The sequence below is a fragment of the Ranitomeya imitator genome, chromosome 7 (assembly GCF_032444005.1).
Source record: "Ranitomeya imitator isolate aRanImi1 chromosome 7, aRanImi1.pri, whole genome shotgun sequence".
Classification (NCBI taxonomy): Eukaryota; Metazoa; Chordata; class Amphibia; order Anura; family Dendrobatidae; genus Ranitomeya; species Ranitomeya imitator.
In genome coordinates, this window is record NC_091288.1 from 142,821,232 (window position 1) to 142,827,231 (window position 6,000).

Below are 6,000 nucleotides of genomic sequence, written 5' to 3' on the forward strand. Positions count from 1 at the left end.
TCCAGCAGCAGGGTGTCCCCAGCAGCAGGGTGTCCTCCCTCCAGCAGCAGGGTGTCCTCCAGCAGCAGGGTGTCATCCATCAGTAGGGTGTCCTCCAGCAGCAGGGTGTCCTCCAGCAGCAGGGTGTCCTCCAGCAGCAGGGTGTCATCCATCAGTAGGGTGTCCTCCCTCCAGCAGCAGGGTGTCCTCCAGCAGCAGGGTGTCATTCAGCAGCAGGGTGTCCTCCAGCAGTAGGGTGTCCTCCAGCAGCAGGGTGTCCTCCAGCAGCAGGGTGTCCTCCAGCAGCAGGGTGTCCTCCAGCAGCAGGGTGTCATCCAGTAGCGCTAGCAGTGTGGGGAAATGTCCTGCTGATGCTGAAGTTCATGGTGTCCGAAACCAATGGCGAATTTCATACTAGGTCGCGAAGCACTTCGGACCCAGGCAGTGCTGTATAAGGCCACGTTCACACATTCAGTATTTAGTCAGTATTTTACCTCAGGATTTCTAAGCCAAAACCTGAAGTGACGTGTTTCTATTATACTCCTGGTTTTGGCTCATAAATACTGACCAAATACTGATAGTGTGAATGTGACCTTTCATAGACAAGCGCATCGCACTGCTCAGACTGGCCGGTAACCCTACTGACCTGACCGTGACAGCCTATATTTCTATGCCCGGGTCAGGAGAGCCACCGGCCAGTCCGAGCAGTGCACTGTGATCGTCGTCCATGTACAGCCGTCTGGTTGCACCGTCAAATAAACCACATTTCTAATGTTTTTCAATTAAAAGTTAGCAACGCACTAACAAGAACAGTGGCCCTGATGCATTAAGGCTGACGTTGTGCAGGCCAGGTTTTATGAACTGAATACATTAGGCTAGGTTCACACTTGTGTTGTGCAGTCCATTCAACAAATCCGTTAAACGGACTGCACTAATGCAAGTGCCGACTTTGGCACTGTACTAGCGCAGATGGAGCATCTGCTAGCTCCATCTGCGCTAGCAGTGACGGACTTGGAAACGCTGCAGCCCGCGTCTCGGGTCCGTCACTCAATGACTGCTCATTGCTAGTGCACGCCCATTGTGGGTGTGCGCTAGCGATGCATTCGCCATTGCCAGTAATGGCGGCGTTATGCCGCGGTGTAACGTAGTCCGTTAAACGGGTTCACACAACGCAGTGTGAACCCAGCGTTAGGAATCTTACTACTGCCTGACTGGCGTATGGGGCCCGGTAGGCAGAGGGGGCCCGCATCAGGCCCAGTCTCTTCTGTTCATCAGGCCTGGGCCCCAGCGGCAGGCTCCTATCGGTAACTGAACCTGCGTCCGAGACGCAGGTTCAGTTACTCTATCAGCCTTGTGGGCCCGCATGGCAATGGTTAAAGGCGCCAGCCAATTGGAGGCTGGCAGCTGACGTCAGCGCGCATCGCCGGCGTATGACGTCAATGTCATTCGCTGGCAAGTGCTCGCTGAAACACGGAGGGATTTCCGCCGCAGGAGCGCGGCATGGTAAGAAGAAAGTTTTTTTTGTATGGAAAGCGGCAAACCGCAATGTTTCACCAGCAGGATGGAAACACATGGACCTTGTGTCTCCATCCAGCCCGGCACAGAATGGAGACAGGAAGCAGAATGGAGACAAGGGGCAGATTGGAGACACAGGGGCAGAATGGAGACAAGGGGCAGAATGGAGACAAGGGGGCAGAATGGAGACACGGGGTTGGAGACATGGTGTAGGATGAAGACAGATGGGGCAGGATCATGGGACAGATGGGGCAGGATGGAGACAGATGGTGTAGGATCATGGGGTAGAATCGATACGATGGAGACAGATGGGGCAGGATCATGGGGCAGGATGGGGAGATCATATGGGGCACGATGGGACATCACATGGGGGCAGAATAGGAGAACATATGGCTGGAGCCAGGAATGAGACACACGGGGGCCAGGATGGGGGATATTATTACCATAGGGGCTAATTAAGGGATATTATTACTGCAGTGATGTATTTATTTAATTTTTTGAGAATACTGTTTTAAATGAGGGGAACGGTCCTGTTACTGTGCAGAGCAACACTGTCACTTTTTTTCTTCATCTGCTGTAGTTTAGAATTTGGGGAAAAAAAAGTAATGTGTTCTGCAAGCGGTACTCTAGATCAGGGGTGTCAAACTGCATTCCTCGAGGGCTGCAAACAGGTCATGTTTTCAGGATTTCCTTGTACTGCACAGGTGATAATTTCATCACCTACACACACAATGATTGCAGCACCTTGTGCAATGCTAAGGAAATCTTGAAAACACGCATGGTTTGCGGCCCTCAAGGAATGCAGTTTGACACCCCTGCTCTAGATAACTGTTATTTCCTGCAGAAACAAGCCCTGGCTGGATGAAGTGATGGCAGTCTGTGCTGGATGAAGATTAAAAGCAAAGATGAAGGCCTTCACCTAGAGATGTCACTGGTGAGTCAGTGTGTTACCTGTACACTGATGCTATACACTGTATACTATATACAGAGGTCCTATGTACAATGTCACCAGTGATCACTGCATTACCTTTACAATGACACTATATATAGAGCTCCTGTGTATAATTGTCAAGATCCTGTCAGCACTGAAGCACTGTCACGGCTGAACAGGGTGACTCACCCACACTACAGGAGGACCCGGGGTCAGATACCACAAGGAAAACTCAGACGGGACCTGCACAGCGTTCTGAGTATGGTAGAGAACAGGAGGACCTGCGATCATGTGACCACAGGAGGTGGGGCTTAGCGTCTTGCTGCTGGAGATGGGTGTAAGTCTTTACAGGGAAACTAAAGTAAAGGAGAGGGGAACTCAGGTCGGACAGGCGGGGGTCATACACAGAGAGGGCGGCGCGGTACACAGGGGCAATCAGAAGAATAGTCAGGACGTAGCAATAGATCAGAAAAACCAGAACGGGCAATAGACAGTACAAAAACAGCAGGCAGAAATCACAACCGCAACAGAACCAAATCAGAAACCAAACAGACAGACTAGTACTTGCACAAAGCAGAGGCACACCAGGGTCAGACACACTCAGCCAATGGTCAGAGTATAAACGACAAGGACTGACCTCAGAGTGAGGCTATAAAAAGCCTCCCAGGACCCAGAAAGAGGCCATAAGAGTTAACCCTGCAACTACCTGACCCGAGAGCACAGTAAACCATGACAGTACCCCTACTTAATGGGGGGCCTCTGGACCCCCAGGTTTCTCAGGATTCCGAGCATGGAATGCCTGAACCAGACGATCAGCATGTACCGACCTAGCTGGCACCCAAGACCGGTCCTCCGGCCCGTACCCCTTCCAATGCACCAAGTATTGTAGAGACCCACGAACCCGCCGGGAATCTACAATATGTTGTACCTCGAATTCCAGATGCCCCTCGACCAAGACTGGGGAAGGATCAGCACCTGGATCTTCCACCACCGATCCTAAAGGTTTAAGCAAGGATCTATGGAATACATTATGAAGTTTCAACGAGGGAGGGAGGCGAAGACGATACACCACCGGGTTTACAACCTCAATGATCTCGTAGGGACCGATGAACTTAGGTCCCAGTTTGGCGGAGGGCATACGGAGACTTATATTTCGCGTAGAGAGCCACACCTTGTCCCCACACTACCCACACTACAAATGGCTTGGATGAGTCAGGTTGCACTAGAACAGGAGCAGTTGTGAAACAGTTTTTCAAAGATAGAAAAGATTGTTTGGCTGACAAGGACCAATTCCTGACATCTGCCCCTTTACATGTGAGGTCAGTAAGGGGTTTAACAATCTGAGAAAAACCTTTGATAAACCTGCGATAGTAATTAGCGAATCCCAAAAAGCGCTGGAGTCCCCTAAGGTCCCGAGGCTGGACCCACTCCATAATGGCTTGCACCTTCTTGGGATCCATACGAAACCCCTGTGGAGAGATTATGGGACCCAAAAATGATAGCTCCTGAACGAAAAAAGAACATTTCTCTAGTTTAACAAATAATTGATTTTCCCTGAGTCTTTGAAACACTGTTCTAACATGTGATAAATGAGAATGTCTGTCAGAGGAATATATCAGGATATCATCCAAGTAGATAACAACAAAGCGACCAATGAGGTCCGAAAAAACAACATTAATGAAATTTTGAAACACAGCTGGGGCATTGGTGAGACCAAATGGCATCACCAGATTTTCTAATAACCCCTCTGATGTAAGAAATGCAGTTTTCCATTCATCACCTTCCCGTATTCTTATCAGATTATAAGCTCCTCTGAGGTCCAACTTCGAAAACCACGTGGCCCCAGAGAGCTGGTTACAGAGATCAGGAATCAGAGGCAGGGGGTATGTGTTCCTGACTGTAATTTTATTAAGTTCCCGAAAGTCGAGGCAGGGACGTAGGCCGCCATCCTTTTTTTTAACAAAGAAAAACCCCGCAGCTACTGGGGACACAGAAGGTCTTATATGCCCTTTACGAAGACTTTCAGCAATGTATTGCTTCATAGCTAGGCGCTCCGGGCCTGACAAATTAAATAGACGGGCTTTGGGCAATTTGGCTCCAGGGATAAGATCAATAGCACAGTCAAATGGCCTATGCGGGGGCAGCGCCTCAGCCTCACTTTCAGAAAACATGTCCTCAAAGTCTTTTAGGTACTCCGGAATACCCTCCAGACTAACAGAAGACACCGAGACAGGTTTTGCAAGTTTCAAACAACAAACAGGTTTATGGCAACAATCGACACATTTGGATCCCCATCTAATAATCTCCCCTGCTTCCCAGTCAATTACCAGGTTGTGGCGTTGAAGCCATGGCATGCCCAGCACTAGCCCTGCGGGCAATTTGTCCATAACAAAACATTCCATCTCTTCCTTGTGGGAAGAACCTATCTGTAAAGAAAACCTTTTGGAAACATAAAGAATTCCTGTACGTGTAAGAGGGGAAGAGTCGATGGCCACAATTTTAAGTGGCGTTTCCAGCCTGACTGTCCCTATCTTGTGTTGGGAGATGACACAGGAACTGACCAGGTTGAGGGATGAACCACTGTCCACCAAAGCTGTAGACAAAAAACGATAATTATCTACCCATAGTTCCACCTTTAACAAGACTTTAGTACACGAGGAAGACAGTACCTGAAGGTCTGAGCAGTTTCCTCGACCGCTACCCAGACCTAGTCGTTTCCCGTCGTCTGAGAGGATGATGGACATGAGGGGCAATCTTTTCTCCAGTGTCCGGGTTCTCCACAATAGAAACAGAGTTTGTTCTCCCAGCGGCGTCTTCTCTCCTTCTCTTTTAGCGAGGTGACACCGATTTCCATGGGCTCAGGAGCAGACCCAATCTCTTTGCTGCCAGCAAACAGGGAAGTTTCAAACTGCATTACACCCCTGGCGTGTAACCTGCGGTCCATTCGTACGGCCTGGGTTATGGCATCCTCCAGAGTGTCAGGTGGAGGATGAAGGGCCAAAGCGTCCTGGAGGCGTTCAGACAGGCCCCTGCGGAATAGCCCTCGAAGGGCGGCATCATTCCAGGACACCTCTGCAGCCCACCGTCGGAACTCAGAACAGAACCACTCAGCTGAATGTTTGCCCTGCCGAACACTCATTACCATGTCCTCAGCCATACGGACTCTGTCAGGCTCATCATAGATGCGGCCCAGGGCACAAAAAAAAGGCATCAACAGTCATCCTCTCAGGAGCAGAAGTAGATAGAGAAAAGGCCCAGGCTTGAGGAGCCCCGCGAAGTAAAGAAATAATGACCCCCACCCTCTGGAACTCATCCCCAGAAGAACGAGGCCTCAGGGGAAAAAAAAGTTTACATCCCTCCCTGAAGGCTCTGAACTCCTTTTTATCCCCTGAGAAGGTGTCGGGTAGTTTTACTGGAGATTCAGGAGACACCAACGACACATCTGTACTACCAGTACCAAAAGACCCCGCAGCGACAGCCCCCTGTACAGAATCTACCAGCTGCTGCTGGGTCTGAGCCATCGTGCGCTGCTCCACATTCAATTTCTGGAACATTTGCGTTAGGTGTTTCACCTG